This window comes from Peromyscus eremicus, chromosome 6, assembly GCF_949786415.1.
Source record: "Peromyscus eremicus chromosome 6, PerEre_H2_v1, whole genome shotgun sequence".
Lineage (NCBI taxonomy): Eukaryota > Metazoa > Chordata > Mammalia > Rodentia > Cricetidae > Peromyscus > Peromyscus eremicus.
Window position 1 is genome coordinate 119,239,425 of NC_081421.1, and position 21,885 is coordinate 119,261,309.

The 21,885-nt window shown below is 40.1% G+C and overlaps 1 long non-coding RNA gene across 1 annotated transcript; it reads left to right on the top strand.

The window, feature by feature from the left end:
- Window positions 1–645: 645 nt before the first annotated feature.
- LOC131912755 (uncharacterized) lies at window positions 646–10,387 on the top strand. The gene is made up of 3 exons (XR_009379706.1): window positions 646–1,240; window positions 2,072–2,157; window positions 10,200–10,387. It is a non-coding gene; the product is annotated as an uncharacterized LOC131912755 (long non-coding RNA).
- Window positions 10,388–21,885: the final 11,498 nt, after the last annotated feature.

Sequence of the window (21,885 nt, forward strand, 5' to 3'; positions counted from 1 at the left end):
TCAGCCAAATAGTATACCAGCCTTGTTATCACGACAAGCTCAAGACCAAGACCACCTAGAAACCAATGATGCTGCTGACAGCCACCCCTTTCAGAGTGCACCATACCCACATTTATGTGTTCACTTGAATAGCTTTCACACTGTCCCAGACGGGCTGTAGTAAAATGAAGAATCTTTATCAGTTCTCGACTGGCAGATCCATGTGACCAAAAGGAGTCTTTTGCCAGCAATGAATACCAGAACCACTAAAGAACTTGGAATGTTTATCAGTCTTCTATAGTTATTGACAGAATACATTCGATTGTCCTAAATATGCCATTAATATGCCCCAGTGTCAGAGTGTTCTTTACTGTCATGCACATTTTGACCTGTGTAATTCTCTTCATTGGCAACCACAGGCTTTATGATACAGACCATGTGTATCTTATTGGATAGCAGGGTGGTAGGAACCAGTTTTAGTTCCCAGAGACCAGTCCCAAGGTACAAGTCAGTGTGGTCATTCCTCTCAGAGAACTGAAGTGCCATGCTTTTGGATAACAATTTCTTTTTCTCTTTTTTCTTTCTTTTTTTTTAGGGGTGGAGGGAGAGTGTTTCCCAAGGTTTGTTTCGTTTTTTTTTTTTTGGGGGGGGGGGTTGTATCTTAGCCTGGTCAAATTTCCTATGAAGGAGATTTGACTATTCACATACTAGATGACCCGAATATGAAAACTATATATACACAAATACATGGCTTACAAAAATATTGGAATAGTGTTAAATCTATGCTTTTAATTAGATAGTTATTCTTCCAAGAAAAAAATAATCCAATCAAAAGAAGCTGTTACCTCAGATTAGAAAGCAATGGCAGTTTCTCTTTCAGTGGAGTGATAAATCTTACTGTCTTCCTTTGAGTACATTGTTCTTATCAACTCTCTGGTATTTTCCTGTCATTCCTATCACACACCTAACACTGTGGTCAGAACCATCCTTCAACTGTGGCTCCCTAGCTCAGTCCAGTCCCCCTGGGTGGCTGCTTGGGTTACAGTTCAGCAGGTGTCCTAAGGCCTCTGCTTCAGGGTTTCTAATCTAGTCAGCAAGGATTTGAGTGATGACAGAGTGTCCCATATCAATGGTCACACTGGGCAGTAGGATCAACTGGTCCGAGATCCCCAGCTCTGTTACTGCCTAAAAGTTAAAAACGCCTTCCCTACTTTACCATCAAAAGATGGACACCAATGGAGGGTGAGACTGAAGAATCAGGGTAAGTGTAGCACAGATGTTTGTTTTCTCCTACAGTATGAATCCCTGGAATATTAGATAAGAAGAGACTAAAAATGCCTTAAAAACAGCTGGTCTTTATATATACGAATGTTAATAGTATAACTTTTACTATTTATACTTTTTATAAACTTTGTGCCTATTTGCTATCAACTGCATACCTATTTTGAAGGTTGTTTAGCTTGCTTGGGGATCAAACCCAATGCTATGAAAGAAATTCACCTCTGAGCCACATACACGCACACTCATTGTCCTGTGCATACTTTTTTTCAACAAGTATTTTCAATACTTTTACCTTTAGTAAGTTTGCCTTACAGTTACTGATTTATGAAAGCTTTATACATATATCAAATTTCACAAAGTTGGCAAGGTAATAATATGGAAAAATATATGAACAACATACATCACAAGGTGTTTAGAGCAATGATAAAATGATTAGTGCTTATGAGGGCTTCCTGTGCAAAAGATGCTGTTTCTTGGTGCTTGTGGATCAATTCTGTAACTCCCTGGAGGGAGCTATATTATCATCTTCATTAAACTAAGGGAAGAGTGGATGAGTAACTTATAAGAGGCTATAGTAAGCAAGTGTGGTGGTGTGAAAAGAGTGACATCCATAGGCTCACAGATTTGAATGCTTGGTTATTAGGGAGTGGCACTACTTGACAGGCATTAGGGAGTATAGCCTAGCTGGAGACGTATAGCATTATTGGAGAAAATGTGTCACTGGGTATGGGTTTTGGGGGTTTCAAATGCTCAAGCCAAGCCCAGTGTCTCTCTCTCTCTCTCTTCCTGCTGCCTGCCAATCCAAATGTAGAAGTCTCAGCTACCTGTCCAGCATCATGTCTGCCTGCCTACTCCATGCTTCCCTCCTTGCTGATACTGGACTAAACCTCTGTAAATGTAAGCCAACCCAATTAAATGTTTTCCTTTATAAGAGTTGCCATGGTCATGTTGTCTCTTCACAGCAACAGACCATTGACTAAGACAGAAGTTGGTACCAGGGACTGGGGAATTGCTGTGACAGGCTTAACCATGCTTTTTGGTGGTGGAATGTGGCTGGAGCTTTGGATTAGGAAAGCAGTTGAACACTTTAAACTGGACTCACTGAGCCATACTAGTAGGACCATGGAAGACAGTGGTGTTGAGAGCAATGTTGATTATGACAGCCCAGCTCAATAGTTCTCAGAGGAGAAGAATATTAGTAAGTGGCCTAGAGATCATTCTTGTGATATTTTGGTAAAGAATGTGGCTCGGTTTTGCCCTTGTCTGAAAAGACTGCCTCAGGCTAAATTGAAGATTAATGGCAATGGTAAAGGAGATTTCAAAACAACCTGGTACTGACTGTGTCACATGGCTATAAGTGGCTAGTCTTATGCACTAATGAAAAGGAACAAGCTGGGCAAGAAAAAATACAAAATGTACAGTTTGAGGAGAAAAGGGGCTCCAGGAAGAGTAATGGAGCCAAGTCCTGTGCTCAAGGAGGAAAAACAGATTAAAGCAAAAGCTTGATTCTAAGTGGAATAAAGGGAGTGGTGACCTCATGGCAAGATCCCACTCAGCTAAGCTTCCAACTTGCTATGAAAAGGAATGGTGACACACGCCTTTAATCCTAGCACTCGGAAGGCAGAAGCAGATGATCTCTGAGTTTTCAGCCAGCCTGGTCTACAGAGTGAATTCCTGGAAAGCCATGCTTAGGCAGTGAAGGAAACCATTGAAAACAGAAAACTGGTGAAAATGTACTTGAACAAGAGACCCCAGCAAGCCAAAGAACTTGGCAGCTTCAGCTATGTGGTTCTGGCTTTAGAGCCAAATATACAAGAAAGAGGTTTTAGAATCTCCCTCCATGGCTAAGGAAAGCCACTGAGGCCCACGAGTGTCAGGAGTGTCCCTGTCTGGAGGCCCGGAGAGGCCATTGTGTGAATCTGTGAAAATGGAGCCTGGATTTCATTGGCGACTCCAAGATTTTGGAGATGTCAGAGTCCTGGGATACCCTTCAAGAAGAGCTGCTAACAGGGAGTGGAACCAGCCTAAGAGACAGAAGTGTTTTGTAGTCAACAAGCTGAGAGGAGTTGGAGATCTGAAGAATGCTTTGATGTCAGACATGGAGATGCAGAATTTGAAGTGTTCACTGCTGGTTTTAGATCTTGCTTTGTGCCAGTACTTCCTCACTATGCTCTCTTTCCTCCCTTTTGGAATGGTAATGTATATTCTGTGCCACTGTGTGTTGGAAGTATATGATCTGCATTTTGATTTGGGTTTTATGGGGATTACAGTTAAGAGATTGCCATGAGTCTCAGAAAAGACTTTGAAATTTGGACTTTTAAAAAGTATTGAGACTGTTATAGACTATGGGGCCTTCTGAAGTTGGACTGAATGAATTTTTGCATTATGATATGACTACAAACCTATGGAGGACAGGGAATGGAATGTTGTGGATTTGAATAAGAATGTCCCCCTTAGGCTCACAGATTTGAATGTTTAGTCATTAAAGAATGGCAATACCTAAAAAGGATTAGGAGCTAGGAAGTGTGGTCTTGTTGGAGTAAGGTATGGCCTTATTGGAGGAAATATGTCACTGGGCAGTAGCTTTGCAGTTTCAAATGCTTAAGCCAGGCCCAGTGTCTCTTTCTCTTCCTGCTGCTTACCAGTCCAGATGTAGAACTCTCAGTTACCTATCCAGTACCATGTCTGCCTACGTGCTACCACACTTTCCTCCATGCTGATAATGAACTAAACCTCTGAAACTGCAAGCCAAGCCCAGTTAAATGTTTTCCTTTATAGGAGTTGCCGTGGTCACGGTGTCTCTTCACTGTGTTAGAGCAGTGACTCAGACAGTAAAGGAGGATACATGACAAGGAACACTGCTTGGGTCTTGGCCATCTCTCTGTACCCCAAGGTGGTTTCCAAATTAGTAGAGGTAAAAATTTTGTTAGAAGTTTAAAAGAGTTCAAGTATAGAAACTGGAGATTACTGGAAGAAATAAAAATACCATCTCCTACTCCAAAATGAGTGTAAATTTTTTTATGGGGGGGATGTTATGTAAATCCACAGCCCAAGTGGAGGCTGTACTGGTAAAACTCTTGAGGTTGCCTGAGTGTGGCCACAGTGACTATTGATTCATGGCCTCTGACACCCAGAATCCTCAGCTGCCTTCCTCACTATGCTAAGAGACCAAGTCTCCAAGTATCTGTAAGATTCAGATTCCCATCTTTAATTTTCTACTTCCTCTTCTGTAACTGAGAGTCACATAGCAACTACTTCCAAGCACAGTTAGGGAAATTTAATGAAACAGTATGTGGCCAGAGTTTCTCACGACATTTGGCAAAGAGCCAGGCAAATAATAACCACTCAAATTAACATTATCTACCTTGGTTTGGTGCAGGACAATATATTTTGCCCAGCAGTCAATGAGCAGTTATGAGAAACACTTCCAGGTATAGTAATATAAACCTGTAATCTCAGTTCTTGGGAGGTAGAGGCAGGAGGACTGTGAGCTCATAGGCTAGCTTGGAAAGAAAGAAAAACAGAAAGGAAGGAAGGAAGGAAGGAAGGAAGGAAGGAAGGAAGGAAGGAAGGAAGGAAGGAAGAAATGCCCTCTTCCTGTAAGTGGCCTGAGGTGATCTGCGAAGATGGTACGTACAATACTCCCTTGACCCAGAAAACCCTACAAAATCATGCAAATCAAAAGGTTTAAATCTTCCTGTTCACTTTAAGAACACCTGTGAAACTGCCTGGGCTGTCAAAGATATACATACTCGAAAAGCTGCCAATTATCAGAGAGATGTCTCTTTAAAGAACCCATGTGTGTCCTTCTAGTGGTATAATGTAGAGTCTAGGTCCACACTGGTGGCCAAAAAGAGTGCTGATTTTTTGCTGCACATGCTTAGAAATGCAGCAGTAATGCTGAACTCCAGTGTTTAGATGCAGAGTCTGTAGTTGTTGAGCACATCCAGGTGAACGAAGCACCTGAGATACACCAACAAACTTATGGAGCTCATGGTTAGATTAACCCCTATAAGCAATCACCTAGTCACACTGAGATGATCCTCATTGAAAAGGAACCACTGGTTACAAAGCCCAAAGAAAAGATTGCACAGGAAAAAAAGATATCCCAGAGGAAAGTGAACAAACAAAAACTTATGGCATAGGAATAAATTCACCATAAAATACAGATAAAAGTAAAAAAAAAAAAAAGATAGGAAGGAAGAAAAAAAGAAAGAAAGGAAAGAAGGAAGGAAGGAAGAAAGGAAAGAAAGAAGGGAGGAAGAAAGGAAAGAAGGAAGGGAGGAAGCAAGAAAGAATGGAAGAAAGGAAGAAAGGAAGAAAGGAAGAAAGAATTAAGAGGGAGAGGAAAGAAGTTTTACATATATACAAAATTTCACAAACTTGACAAGAAAAAATATTATGGGGAAAATATATCAGCAACATATATCACAAGTTGCTTAGAATTATGATAGAATAGTTAGCACTATTATTATTAGGAAGCAAGTGGGCAGTCTGATTGTTTTCCTCTTGCCCCACTCACTATATACATCTTGGACATTATGAGTTGAAGAACTGGTCTAGCCTGGAAACACTAGTCCAATTCTGAGTTAGAAACATGCTCCTCTGATTGTCTCAGAAGTCAAGAAAGTTACTTCCATCTCCTACTATATCCTGTAATCCATAACGGATCAAGATGCAGGCCCCTCCCAAATGCCTCATCAAAGTGTATCAGGTAATATATATATATATATATATATATATATATATATATATATATATATATACACTGCCTTAAAAAAAGAAAAAAAAAACGAAAAGAAAGAAACTCATTATTGTGATCTGCTGGATAGCTTGTTTTAGGTCCTGGTCATTGATCACTCCTCTGTTCTCTGGAAAGTAGAAGGAAAATGATGGACAGTAACAAAGGGAGAAAAGAGGAGACATTAAATCATATCCAAAAAGAAACAAATGTAAGAAGATTTGACAGCAACAATTTGTGAGCCAACAGGGAGGCTTACTACCGGGAAGTGCAGTGAATCAAAATGATCAAATGATTTTATTAGTTTGGTTTTATTAGTTAGATCTATTACCTTTGTTTTTTCATGATCAGGGAAAAAACAAAGTAATTATCATCCGTTTATCAAGACAGGGCCTCCTGGAACTCTCATGCCGCTGGTTCTCTGGTCTGCACTGCTGGGCTGTCTGGCGTCCTTCGACGGGAGCTCTTTGCCTCCCACTCACCCTCTTCCTTAAGTAGGGCACTGGAATGCATCTCACAACTCTCAGAAAAGTGCTTCACAACATGGAGAGAAAAGTACAGTGTGTGGCTATTGTATTTAAAAAGCATTGAAGATGGACACTGCTCAAAGCTGAGAGAGGGGGAAAAAAATCTTAATTTATCTTCAAGGCCCAGCCTGTAAGCATGGTGCTGCAGTCACAGCAGATATCCGCCTCACATCACCGCCCTCCTCTGCAAGCCCCTGAACTCTACCTGGTGTAATCACATTCTCTGTGGGAGGGAGCGGATTCGGCTACCAGGAAAGCTAATTCTTGGGCCTGCCCTAAGTGAAGGCGAACAGTCATTATAAACCATTCCAGATTACAGACAGGCACTCTGTCATGGAAACTGCTGTAGACAGGACCGAGACAATTACCAATGAAAGGAATATTGTTATTTTAAGAAATCTAACATTTTAATACATATGTGAAAAATGAGGAGGGAATAATAAACGGGCTACAGTTTTAAAAGCTGATAATAAAGATGAGCTAGATGTGGAACCCTACTGTCATGTTTGTGTTTACCCTGAATGAATGCCACGCAGACAACTCAGAGGAAGAAAAGCGATGGTGTCAGTTGCCATTTTTCTCTTTAATCAGAAGCTGTTCTTTGACTGGAAGGTGCTTTAAGAAGGTCTTGGGGTGGGGTGGCAGGGGACTTAGCAGAAGCTTACTGGTTTGGAGGTATGCAGACAGGAATGCCTTGAGTTCCAACGCTACCGTTATCATCACAAATAGAGTTGCTGCGTATTTAAATAATAAAATATTCACCTTGCCGGTGCTAAACTCCATCTTATACTCAGTCTTCTTTCAATGTGGAATTCCTTGTAGGATTCCCAGATATTAGAATTGCCTTTTAGTATCGCTTTTTACCATGCCACAGCCCTGCTTTTAACTGGAATAATGATTGATGGTAACTGAGAGCTTATTTGCTGGGGACTAGTGTCACCCTTGCCTTAGAGCAAACAAACTCTCCAGACACAGAGGCACAACTAATCCAAACACACCCTCAGGGAAGTGCACTTTGTTCACATTCAGGAGACCAAACACCAAAGGCCCCACTCTTTTGACTTGCTGGCTGGTCTTTCTTTACATATTGTGAACAGACAGACCCAAGTGACATTATTAGCAAGCACCTGTAAAGACTGACACTCGTGATTGTAGAGCCTAGAGACCCTGTACCCTTCAAACCATGCTTAATCTCTTTTCTGTTCCATCATTCCTTCAAGTAAGTTTCTAAGTCAGGGAGAGAAATGCCTAAAGACAGGAGAAGTTTTAGAAAATCAGCCTCAATTATACATCTGTAGCCCCATATGCACTTCACTTAGGAGGCAATGGGCTGACTACTGATGACATTTCAGTGGCAAAAAAATTATATTATGGAAAGAGCTCCCTTTCAACATCACATTTTCCTACCAGCTGCGGGCTCCCAAGTCAGGGTGATGTCGTGGTTGATAATAGGAGCTGTACAGTCCAAGTACATCAAGAGATTACTCTCTAGGGCACTGACTTTGTTCTGAACTATCTGTTCAAGGGTGTTTAAGTAGCAAACAACTTTGGAAGATGTGATGATTCACTTGATAGTCAAGTGTAATCAATGATGAGGCAGATAGTGGGGGACTGGAGAGATGGGTCTGTGGTGAAGAGCACATATGCTCTTTCAAAGGACCAGAATCCAGTTCTCAGCACCCATGCCAGGAAGCTCAGCTCACAGCCACCCATGACTCTAGCTTCAGGGGATCAGATGTCTCTTGATTCCAAGGAATTCATGTGTACAAACATACCTGCCTATACACACACACACACACACACACACACACACACACACACACACACAAACAGCAGGGCGGGGGAGAGACAGAAAGAGAGAGAGAGAGAGAAAGACAAATACATTTTAAAAGTGAGACTAGATTCGTAAAGCACATTCCTGGATGTATCTGCGAGGGCATTGCCACCAGAGACAGTTGGTATGTGTGTAGGAAAAAGTGGGGGTGGGGTGGGGGTGTTGACAACCATCCCACAGATATATGGTCCAAACAGAACAAAATCAGAAGAGGCAGGAAGGCAGCTGGCACATGCTTGCTCTAGCACTCTGCTTCTTGGCTTCTATGAGCTAAGGGACAGCAATTTTCTACTGCTCTTTTCCCTAAGATGTTCTGCCTAAGCCTGGAGCCGGCCAGCAGAAACTGAAACCAGGAAACAAAATCAATCCTTCCCCATAAAATTGTTTCTTTCGGCTGTTCTGTCACAGTGATGGGGAAAGTAACATTCCAGACCAAGAAAGCTGCCATCATATCACTTGTTAAGAGAGCTCGGGATTTTGATTATTGATTGATGCTCACAATGTGCACAGGTGGCATGTGGTCTTCTTCACACCATAGGAATGAACTAAGGCTCAGGAAAATACTGAGAATTATGGCTTCTTTGATGAATGCAGCAATCTTAAATTTCTGACCTAGGAATCTCAAGTTTCTCCCAGCATCCACTAAACTGTAGCAGGATCAATTATGAGCCTACAAGACAGCTAAGATTTCAGACACTTCAAGCTGCTGTCTAGAATCACTTTGGCGTTCTGGTTCTGTTGTTGACAAAGTATGTGCTACTAGTAAATTTATTTATATTTTAAGCCACCTCAAAATGAGGCCAGCCTTTAAAGTTTAAGGGTTGAATACAATTCACTTAACGTGCATGCACAAAGTGAGTACTCAATAAATGTACCTAGTGTGAATCTTGTATAATAAAGATTCTTTAGAATGAAGAACCAAATCCTAGTCCAATTCTGTATGGCCTCAAAAGTCAATAAGCTCATTCTAGAAGAAAAAAAAGTCAATCAGCTCATTCAGAAACAATCCATCCTATCTAGAAAACTCCCCAAAAAAGTTTGAATGAGATTTCACCTTCCTCACAGTTTTATGGAAGAATGGGGAGGAGAAAAAAAAAATCAAAAAACAAACAAACAACAAACCCTGATCCAGACCTGAGAAGAAATTCAAATTTAAAAAATGGGCTTGGCCACTGGATACTTCAGCAAAACTACATGAGAAACAAAAGTGAAGAGTAAGAAGAGGAGGGGGAGGAGGGGGACGAGGGGGAGGAGGGGGAGGGAGAAGAGTCAATTAGAATAGCATTGTCTTTCTCACTTGCAAACCATGTTGAGCAAGTGACCATCCACATTGTAACTCGGGGGGTTTGATCATTCCAGCTGTAGAAGGGCCCCCAAACAGCTTGACCATTCAGCTGCCATGACAGGCTTAGAGGCCCAGACACAACTTTCGGCAGACGCCACCCAGTGGGGCCTGAGGCCCAGACACAGCTTCTGGCAGACAACACCTGGACCCAGGAAGAGCCATAAGCCAACCCCACCCAGTGGGACCTGCATCTAAGAGGAAATATCTGACATTCCAAACATTCCCTATACCCCTAGACAATGTCAGCCAATCAGGGTCCTGAACCCTGGAAATCTCCTCATCCCAGCCCCTGCTATGGTAAAAACTCTACCCTACCTGGGCTCTGGGCTCTCTGCTCTCACCCGCTGTGTGAGACAGACAGACCAAGCTCAGAGCTTGAAGATAAAAAAGGCTCTTTGCTTTTACATGCCGGACTTGATCTCTGTGGTGGTCTTTTGGGGGGTCCCTGCGATCTGGGCTTAACACAACCATATCCTAATGCCTCTTTTACAGTCTGGCTGCAGGCAGGAGGACTGTGGAAGTGAACTCTTCAAGAGAATTGACCCAAAAGTGGCTCTCCACTGGACAAGACTGTCATCTTATATCCCATTGGCTGGAACTCACGTTTATCACACAATGCCTTGCATCACACGAAGGGACATAGGAAAATAAGCAAGAGTTATCAGATGAGGAGCCAGCAATCCCTCCCATAACAAAAAAGAATTTAAACATAAAGAATGAAAAAGAAAGTAGAGACTTTCTGTGGAGTCTTTTATGAGATTTAAAAATAAACTTCTGTATTCTAGAACCTTCCAAGAAAATTTACTTGTTGTAGTATAATATAGTATAATCTGACCAGGATCTAGATATATTTTTTTCTCTTTCAAGCAAATAGTTAGGAGAGTTCCTATTTTCAACAGTATTCTCCTTTAATTTATCAGAGCAGCAACATTCAACAATCTGGGGAAATGCAGAAATGTTATTTAAAACTTATTTGATCCATTGCCCTACAAACAGGAAGGTCCACACCTACACCATTCCATTTTCATGAAAACACTTTTTTAAAGATGTGAAATGGAGAGTCCGGTGAGCTTTTGTATGCCCGACATCCCTCCAGGCCAGGAAATTCTTTCTTGTCCCTAATTTAAATTTGTTATCCTATAGCTTAAGCTCAGTTCCTTTTGGATTTCTCTTAGATACAGAAAACAGATGTTCTTTCATCCTTGCTCTATTATGCATTCCCACATTTCTACTTTTAGCTTTATCCTCAGTAAACTGAAGAATTCCAGAACCTCTTTCCACAGGTCCTAGACCTAAACCATGCCATGAGATGCACTGCTCTCCTTAGAAATCACTCCAACTTTCTTGCATTCCAGTCAAGCTATCCAGAAGGAGATCCTCATAATATAGCCCAGTTTGATAAGTACCTGTTCAGAAAGCATGTGTAGAAAAATAATAGTAAATCTATTTTCCAAGAAGATTCTCTCCTGTCAACTTTAAAAATGTTTATCCCTGGCTTTTCCTTACCTTGCCTGTTGCTCCTTTTACATTTGTCATCCTCTTAGGAGGAAACTTTGGCTCATAGTCCAAGTTCCCAGTTACATAGCCATAAACTCTTCTCACCACACCCCAATGGAAGACAGAGTGTTTTCTTCATAAATGCTGGCAATCTTTCATGCGGTCACAGCTGAGACACTGGGACTCGTGCAATTCAACTAGCTCCTTCATGTTTTGCAAAATGCATGTTCTTCACAGCAGCTTTGGGAAACTTGAGGGGAACTTGCCTGTCATTGTACAGAAGTCATAGCAAAGGCAGGGCCTGCCTCGAATTACCTGCTTTTGAATTTGAGTGACATAACAGGGAGTAATTTTGCTTTTGGATTGACTGCCTCAGAAACCCAACACAAATGCACGTCTTCATCCTCAACAGTAGCAAGATGACAGCAATTATACCAATACAAAGTATCTGGTCTGAAGAGGATCTGTTGAGTTATTAAAGGAGGGTAATGAAATATAATTGCAGTGTCTAGAGAGTGACTGTCATTTAATTATATCACAAAATATTGGCCACAGTCATGTGTCAATAAGAATATGATTGTGTATTCTTGACAAAGAAGATGATGTTCTTGATGTACAGTAAAAAAAAAAAAAAGTGTGTGTGAGAAAAGGAAGCCTCTTCATTTATGTAATTATTTGTGGAGTATAACAGAGCTCACCAAAGCTCAGCCACAGCACTCACATGATCATGGGAAGAAAATGCCCATGTGCAAACACACAATCTCCCTTAATAAAGGTAACAAATATTTCTGACTATATGTACCTTTTTAATTTTTTCATTACTCCCAATTTTTGGTGTGTTTTCAGAAAAGCTTGTTAAGGAGCAATTAAATTTTAATCTCAGAACTTGGGAGGCAGGATATCTGTGATTTATAAGTGAGCATGATCGACATAGTGAATTCCAGGCCAACTAGGCCTAGATAGTGAGGCCTTGTTGAGAGAGGGGTAGGGGGGCTCCTGAGGATATATCTGAGGTTGTCCTATAGCTTCCACAAGCACACCATGCACACACTCCTGTATGTTCACTTGCATACATACTTGCACATAATTGTAGAACTACATCTACATGCATACATATACACATTGACACAAACAGGAACATATGAGAATGAGATAAATTTCCAAAGATTTGATTTTCAATAAAAAGAAAAAACATTTGGGTTTCACAAAAGGTTTATTTTAGGCCCACACCCTTTGGGTGGACAGGAAGACTAGCACTTGTCATCAAAAGTTCCATCTTTGACTTAGGAGCTTGACCTTAACAGTACTGGGGACCACAAGAGTACAAAGCCATACATTTGCTGTACTTCTACACCTACAGTGTTTGATGCATTGAAAGCTCCTTCCACTTCCCTTTCTGTTGACTGTGGTCAGATATTGCCATGAAATTTTGAGTTACTTGCTTCTTAGAGGTGATAGAATATCATTTACAACTGATGTTGAGATGAAACATTTGCAGTGAAAGACAGATCAGGAAAAACATCATTCAGGTACCAATGGTGCTGCATTTGCTTATGGTAGCTCAACAGTGAGTGTCCATGGGAGGCAGTTAGGAACCTTCCTGGTACCTGGGAATCTTCAGCTAGTAGAAACATTAATATCTGAAAACACTTATACTACATTTGCTAATTAAGTGATACCATCACAAGTTCTCCCCCTAAATAATTGTCTTTGATGGACTCTGTCATCTCTGAGCCAGATCAAATTACAGTCTCTTTTCAGTTAATCAAATTTAGCCTGGCTTCTGTTGAAAGGAGAATAGTATCTGTTGAAAGAAGAACAGTACCTGCCAAAAGGCCTGCCATTTAGTAGATTTATTCAAAGTGCTATTTTATTTTTCATATCTGTCTCTGAAAATTCAGGAAAAGGGAAGGAAAATACAAAAGACCAATGATACCTTACTATAGAAAGGAAAACATTATATCTATACAAATATATAGCATGAGTCTGCATAAATAATTAGCTACCAAAAAGCAGCCTCACAGGTGGCATGAGAATTGACTGTACTTTTCACTTCAGGTAACAGAACCAGTCACTGTCTTGAAGATTCATAAGTCAAACCATCTCTTGCATGCATTTTGCTGGGAGTGGGTGGGAGATACATACATTTTATTATATATATATATATATTGTTTGTAGTGGGCAGCTATTCCTGCTTTGACCTTGAAGCATTCTTCCCTAGTGAGGCAGCCGGTAACTGCCATGCCTACCTATGACCTGCCCCTGGGGCGTGGCTGAGACTGGAGACCTTAAGACCCAAGATCCGTACATGCCAGCCCTCTTAGCTCTTCATGATCCTGGATGCTGGATTGCAGACCAAGTCAGAGCTCTCCAGAGAACCACCCTGGACTGCGCCTCACCTCTCCCAGATCTTGTAACTGAACCTTTTACTGGTTGTAAATTACCCTGAAATAAACCTCCTTTTAACTACCAGATAAACTACACGGAGTTGCCTTGTTAAATATATTCCCCCACCAGTTTCTATTTTGAATCCATACCTTGATCAAATAAGGAAATACCCCATATACTAATAAGTAATGAACACACCTAAGACTAATAGCCCCTGGGAACCTTGGATTTCTTACGGAAAGGGGGAGAGCAGGCTCAGTATGAATTCACTGGATTTGTAAAATGGGGTTATATCCTCTCAACATCACTGATATTCCACAGATCCAAAGCCGGATTCCTACTTTGGTTCATTAGCTAAGAAGTCCACAAATAAACACAAAAACCACACGTGAAGGTTAGAGTTGGGCTTTGTGATTAGAGAGAGAAGGGAGAGAAGGAGGGTGAAGGACAGGGAGGGAGGAGGGGGAGAAGGAGGAAGAGGAAGAGGAGGAGGAGGAGGAGGAGGGAAGAGAGAAGAAGAAAATGGCATACTATTACCAAATATTCAATCCTTAATTTAAATTGCTGTTTGAATCATTTCTTTTCTTGGTCTCCCTTCTTCAGATTAAGAAAAAGAATCACAAAGGTTTGTCCAGCCCATTAGCAGATCCACGGCCTAAGGAAGTCCCTGGTGTTTCTCCACGTTCCCACTCCCCTTGAAAGGTAGAAGAGGTCAGGCTGAAGGTAGTCTTAGATCTTTGTGTCTTGGCTTACATGGTGTAAGAGAGAGCTTAGGCTGGATGAAAAGGTCACTGTTAATTCATAGTGGTGCTAATGTTTTCCATTCAACGTGTATGATACAGGCCGACCGCTCCTGATCTTCCTGATTTCTGCTCTGACACCACGTGCTTTGCTCAGGATCCCCAGTGGGAGATGTAGAAATGAGACTCTTCATGCTTCTTCTAAAAGCTCAGGGATAATGACTCAGTGAGAGTCACTTACAAAGTTCCTGGGGCCCTTGGCGACAGCCTCATCTTTCTATTCACAGTAGGATGGCAGACAAAAGTTTATCAGGAAGAAAGAAAGAGAGGGGAAAAAAAACCTTAGGGTTAAGTGGAACTCAAAAGAAATTCAAATATGCTAAAATAAAGTTTTCTCTTGGGCTTTAATTCTGGTCTTTGATTTGCATTCTTCTTTAAAAATATTAAATAATGTTTTCAATAAGGCCATCCTTTTGTTGCTCTCGTTTAAGCCGAAACCTCTGACTTGGGGGCATTGTTAATAAAGTTAAATATTATGCTTACATTGTTAGCTTAATACTAAGCGGGAAGGGTGGCTTTGTAATTGTATGATTTTTCTCACTCAAGCCATTTCTTTTAATAAGTCAGTTTAAAAATTCAGCAGATAATGTTAGGGCACTTCCTAGAGGAGCTGCTCATCCCCAAAGAGGCATAGCCAACTCAATTCACTTAAAACTGAGCAGTTAATGAATTCTGTTCATTGGGTTTATCCTTAAAAACTGGTTAAATACCACCTGAAACGTGTGTTAACTAGGTGGACAGTGTCTAAGCTTTCCTAAACACTGCATGTCAGTTTACAAATAGCATCTGAAAATAGAACCAATCCACTGCATGCAAATAAAATTCAGGGTAGGTAGTTGAATTCAGTTGCACTACATTTAGCAACCTAGCATTAATAAAAATGTTCTAATATTTATGTGGAATTTTTAAGATTTATGGCTTTGCAAATTTCTTTTTTTTCAGGTTTGTTTCCCATTATTTGTATGTGTATGTCTGTGCAGAGGTAGGTGCCAGCAGAAACCAGAATAGGAAGTTGGATCCGCTGGAGCTGTAGTTACAGGCTGTTGTAAGTGGTCAAATGTGGGTGTTGGGGATCAAACTGAGATCCTGTGGATGAGCAGTATCCACTCTTTAATACTGAGTCATCTCTCCAACCCCATCTTTACAATTTTCTAACCATTCTCTCTCTTCTTCAAACAGAACACACGAGAAGCTCCTAATGTCTTCTTGCCCTGGGAGCTAGTCTAAAGTCTTAGACTATTTCTACTACAGGGTGCTATCTATTCAGCTTGCTTTCATGAGACATAGATATAAATTAAGTAATAGGAGTCACTGGCTAATCAGCAAAAGGTGCTTGCTACCATGCCTGATGACCTGAGTTCAACCCCCGGACCCACATTGTGAAAGGAGAGAACTAAGTTTCACATGTTGTCCTCTCAACACTACACACACACATACAAAAAAAAAAAGGTGAGAGGTTGCCAGGCAGTGGTGGTACACACCTTTAATCCCAGCACTCAGGATGTAGAGGCAGGTGGATCTCTGTGAGTTCCAGGCCAGCCTGGTCTACAAAGTGAATTCTAGGATGGCCAAAGCTACACAGAGAGTTCCTGTCTCAAAAACCTAAAACTAAAATAAATAAATAAAATGGAAACATAAAAAAGTGAGAGTTCACAAAATAGTTTTAATGGATTATAAAAAAAAGTTTAGAAATATTCAGGGTTTATGTGTAATATTACATGGGTATAATTATAATATTATCATATATAGAGTATTATATAGATGTAATATCTAGATACTAGAAAGTAAAATATCTTGATACTAAAAGGTAAAACAATCTTAGCAAATTTATATCTGTAGAAATTGTGTTTTCTAAAGAGGAGACATACTATTTATATCCACTTATACTCACTAATAAAAATTGGCAGATAACACAGGATGTGTGAGGCTCTGGGTTTAGTCACTGCAAAACTGAAAAAAAAAAAAAGACCCACAGATGATATAGAAGGAAAAGGGGAAATAATAATGGGGAAGGAAGCTTAAGTGAGCAGAAGGCTAGGAAGGGAGGATGAGGAAAGGAGGGATAGGTAGCTAACATTATGGGTGTTTAAGAAAGCCATATGAAAACCTATTATCTTATAAGCTTCATATATATATATATATATATATGCATAGATATGTATATATACATATATGTATATATGTGAAGATTATATATGTATATTTATTCATATAAAAGAGTCTAATTGAAATTACTGTACATAGGGGCAATGTTCCTCCCAGAAGCCATTAATTACCAATGAAAGCCCAGTGCCAGGTGTGGAATACTTCCCATTCTGTTGTTGATCATGGGTGTCCTGGGGACTTCCCCCCTTTCCCCACCATGTCTTGGTAAGTCCCCAGCTGAAGACACTATCTATTCTGGCCATAGGACATGGAGAAATCAGGTAGGTACTGATCTGTAAGCTTCTTCATGTTGCCTAGATTTCATAGTAGCAGAAGGTGTCATACAGGTGTCAGGGGTGGTTGTGGGTACAGTCATCAACTGTGTAATCTACCTTTGGATGCCATGAGCTACAGTCACAACCATGTAAGGTATGTCCACGACTGCAACAGTGAAACAAATGTTATAGAAATAACCATTCCATGGAAGAAAACACACTCCCAACACTACAAATTTGTCAAAGAACTCATTGCTGGGGAGCTCATAAACCCCAAGGGTAAACCCACTGCTATTATTTTCTGAACAGACATAGTATCAGACTTCCTTCTAGATTAACACAGCTCTCAAACATCAAAGAAGTTTCTTTATGCAATGATAGCAGTTGAGAAAAAACTCACTACTGATCAGTGTGCAGAGGTTAAATGTCTATTACTCAGCCACAAAAGAACCATTTAGATCATGGCCCATACCCCCAATGTTTGGAGACCACTGCAGAGATAGGATAGAAAGGTTTTAGGATCAAAATGTTGGGGAGGCCAGAATGAAACAATGTCTTCTGGATATGACAGTGCCATTATCTGCACGAAATTACAGCAACTTCAGTTGCCTATACAAGATCAATATACTCAATAACCAAGCTTCCATCCCTAGCTGAGGACCTAATAATAGTTGATAGATGATAGCTATATGAAATTCTCAAAGGATTAATAAAAATATTATATTTAAAAATGGGCAGCACTGTTCTGCAATGAAGATTACTGGTCGGGGGTTGGGGATTTAGCTCGGTGGTAGAGTGCTTGCCTAGCAAGCGCAAGGCCCTGGGTTCGGTCCTCAGCTCTGGGGGGGGGGGGAGATTACTAGTCACCTATCTACATACATTCCTTTATTAACAATATGGTAGGACTAAGTTGGGTAGACACCCTCAGATAGTTACTTATTTTAAGTTCTAAGTCATAGGAGGAAGGCAAAGGCAACTGATATACTTGCCAATCTCACATCTTCTTACTAGAAGAGGCTGTGTAAGGATTGACAGGCTCCTTGTCATCTTGATGGAAGATACAGACAATGGAAAGTCCAAGGTGGTCCTACAGAAAACTGCTATGCATTGAGGTATGCATCCTTGAATCAGCTTTAAATCACTAAACTCAGGAATGTTGTGAGAAACAGCCAAATTCTACTTAATTTACATTAGGGAGAGAAAATGGTGCAGGAGTTATTCAAGATACTTAGAAGTAGAAAGTTGTATACGGCAAATGTATCAAGCAGAGTCATGACAAACTTAACTGTGATTTGTATGTGTCTATCTATTCCAAAGAGGGAAAATGACCATACTTTATTCAATGAACTCCTTTGCAAAAAGTTTTTTAAACATAATTTCAATTACATACAGAGTCGCTTTCAACAACTAGAATTAAGGAAAAGTCTTTTCTACTTATCAATTCAGATCAACACTTACTGGTATCGGTAGAGTAATTACAAGGAAAAAACAGGGTTATAAATTTCTCCACCTCCCTCATTATAGCTGCACTCAGATCAAGACCATAAGTGAAACAGACAAGATTTTAGTGTAAGTTCCAGTCTGGGATAGAGGTCAATGGTTGAGTATGTGTTTAGCATGCACAAGACCCGGGGTGCAATATCCAGTACCAAAAACAAATAAATGAAGAGAAACAGGTAGGTTTCCATGATGTTCCCCAAATTCTTTCATTGAAATGCACTATCTTATGAGAAAAGAAAAGGTTGTTAATAATACTCTCATTAGCATCATCATTATTCATAGTTTATATTTCCTTTTTTAATTTTATTGGCTATTGAACTAAAGAATGAGAAGTGAGACAGAGAAGAGGTGTATGAATGGAACAAAAGAATAGTTCTGAAAAATTGACAGATGAGTAACACGATCTACTGATAAAAGAATTATGCCCCCAGAACTCTGAATTTAAGGTTTATATTTTAAGTGCTATGACTACGAAAAAATACTCTTAACTGTATACATTGACGTCATTTTCAATGGTATGTAAATGAAAGTAGAGTCACAGAACTTTGATGGAATTCCTGAACTTAACAGTAAGTAGAATGTGTGTGTGAATGAGTATCTGTGTATGTGTCCGTTAACGTGTGTGTGTGTGTGTGTGTGTTTGTGTGTGTGTGTGTGTGTGTATGTGTAGGTTGTGTGAGATTGATTTATTTTCTTGTAAGTCGATTTGTTTTTTAAAACTGCTTACCTTATAACTGTAAAATAACAATTAATAGTTAATAATACAAACATAATTTATAGAAAACTAAAATATGCATATGCACATTTTCTTGAGTCCTTGAAAAGTAAAAACTAAGGCTAGAGAAATTGCTCAGTGGTTAAGGCATTTGTCCAGAGAGCCTGAGGATGGGAGTTCAGATTCCTACTACCCACACAAATGCTGAAGAGCGAGTGGCACACTTGTACTCCCAAAGCTGAAGAGGCATCGACAGGGCACCACCTGAGCATGCTAGCTAGATAGCATGGCTGAACAGGCAAACTCGATGTTCAGCAAGAGATCCTGCCTTAGGAAACAAAGACAGAGTAACTGTAAGAGGCACCTGATGTCAGCTTCTGACTGTCATACACTCATGCACACACATGCACCCACACACGCTAACCAATAATTTACATAGTAAATTGATAATACTCATCAATTGTAATGTTTAGCTTAATTTAAATATTAAATCAAACCATGTTTTCCAATGTAGTGTTACTACCTTAATTATCAATTTAAAACTTTTATTTCTTAAACAAATAATCCAGTAACACTAAGCTAATTAAATTATAAACGTTTAGACTGGTATGTCAAAGGTAATGAAGGAACTAGAATTAGTCAATAAACAAGTGCATACGTCTATTTCATACTTTGAGAGCTTGACCTTGTACAAGCTTTTCATATTAGATGACCTGAGAGTCTACAGACTGCTAAAACACAGAGACACAACTCTTCTCAGTGCTCTCAATCAAAATGAGTTTTCTCCATATAAGAGCCTGGCAAATTAGCAATCATTAAGCACTTTATTTGTGCTAAGCACTACTCATTCAGAGATAATATCATTCACAGGTTCTATTAGAAAATCCCACTATATTCATTAAATACTATATTATCTTATTTAATTCTTATACAACTTTATGAATGAGATTACACTGATCTGTCTGTATATTTCAACATAAAGTATTATATGATTAGATCATCACTATATGATACAGTATACAGTGAGAATCAGATCAAATGGACATAAACATCACAGGATCTGTGCTACTGTCAGAGCATACATGGAGCTTTACCACAGTTGCTGCTGTAGTGATCTATTTTCTTCAAGCTTTGCATGACCATCAGCCATCATGGAGCAGTGGTGACCATATATTTGACTGTATAGTCATGCCAATGAAGCAGGCAATATTCTATGGTTCTATGGTGATAGAACAGAGCTGTTAACAACCCATAATATAAGGAAGGGAGGGGGGAATGTCTACCAGTTCCCTAACTTTAAGTCTACTCACCATGTCTTCTTACCTCTCAGCTGCGTACAGTCCTGGAAGCTTATTTAGTATGTAGGAGATGGAGGATTAGTTCATTCCTATACTCCATGGATGCAGCATTTGGAAAGTCTTCACCCATGCTGAGTGGGACTTTTTAGAGATGCCATTGTTTTGAGTCACCTGTACTTCCATTATGCAGTCTCTGACCCATGCTCTGCTACTGTAAAGAAGCCTAATAAACTCATCAGCTCTCAAATTTGGACTGACTGGATTTATTTCTTTGGCCCATTGCCTATGCTTTGTTAAGAGTAACAGACATTCATGTTTCTCCTGGAAAAGTCACACAACAGGAGCCCGTTGAGAAAGACATACTTAGTTTGGTGTGGTAGGAAACTTGTAAGGAAATAGTCCGGGTGACATGGCTGGGTAATAAGAAGATGTGACAACGGTAACAGAGTCACAGAGATTTGAAGATATTGCACTACTGGCCTGAAGATGAGGGAAGAAGCCACATGTCAAGGAAAGCAAAACACCTCTGGAAGTTGGGAAAACAAAAGACAGACAAACAACAACAGAAAAAAAAACATTGAACTGCTTTCCCCTTAAAGCCTCAAAAAGAACACAATGAAGAAGATACATTAGTCTTAGCTCAATGAAACATAGTGTAAACTTACAGACATCAGAATTATACATTCATATTGTTTTAGGCCACTAAATTTGTGACAGTTTTTTGCAAGAACTATAGGAAAACACCACATCATACAAAAAGAAAGGGGGTGGCAAGTTACCACAAGAGAGAACACAGCTTCCCACAAACACAGGTGCCTCTCCACTTCCTATCCTAAGTCATAGTTCTACATTTAAGTGAAATAACAGCCCCTGCCTTCACATCAGTGCTGCTAAAATACACTCTCATCATCCACACATGTTCTCATATAGAAATGGTCTGTTAATAAATTCTCCCTGCCAAAGTGTTTGGCAACTTAAGGACCAGACAGCATTATCTACATAATCTGCACAGTACCCTCCTTATTCCTTCACGATCATCCTGCTATAGGCATCATGTTATAGATACTGTGGTGCTTTGGATGTAATTGGCCCCCATAATCTCATAGGGAGTGGCAGGATTAGGAGGGGTAGACTTGTTGAAGTAGCTGTAGCTTTTTGGAGGAAACATGTCACTGTGGGGGTAGGCTTCGAGGTCTCTTTTGATCAAGCTTTGCTCTATGTGAAACTCAATCTACTTCTTGTTGCTTTCTGATCAAGATGTAGCTGGCACCACGTCTGCCTTCACATTGTCATGCTCCCTGCCATGATGAAAGTGGACTGACCCTCTGAAACTATAAGCTGCCACCTTAATTAAATGCTTTCCTTTATAAGAATTGGTATGTTGATGGTGTTTCTTCACAGTAACAGAAACCCTAACTAAGACAGAAGTTGGTACTAAGGACTGGGGTACTGCTGTGATAGGCTTGACCATGTTTTTGTTTGGAGGAATTTGGACTTTGGTACTTTGGGTTAGGAAAGCAGTGGGATGCTTTAAGCACTGCTTAATGGGTCATATGAGTA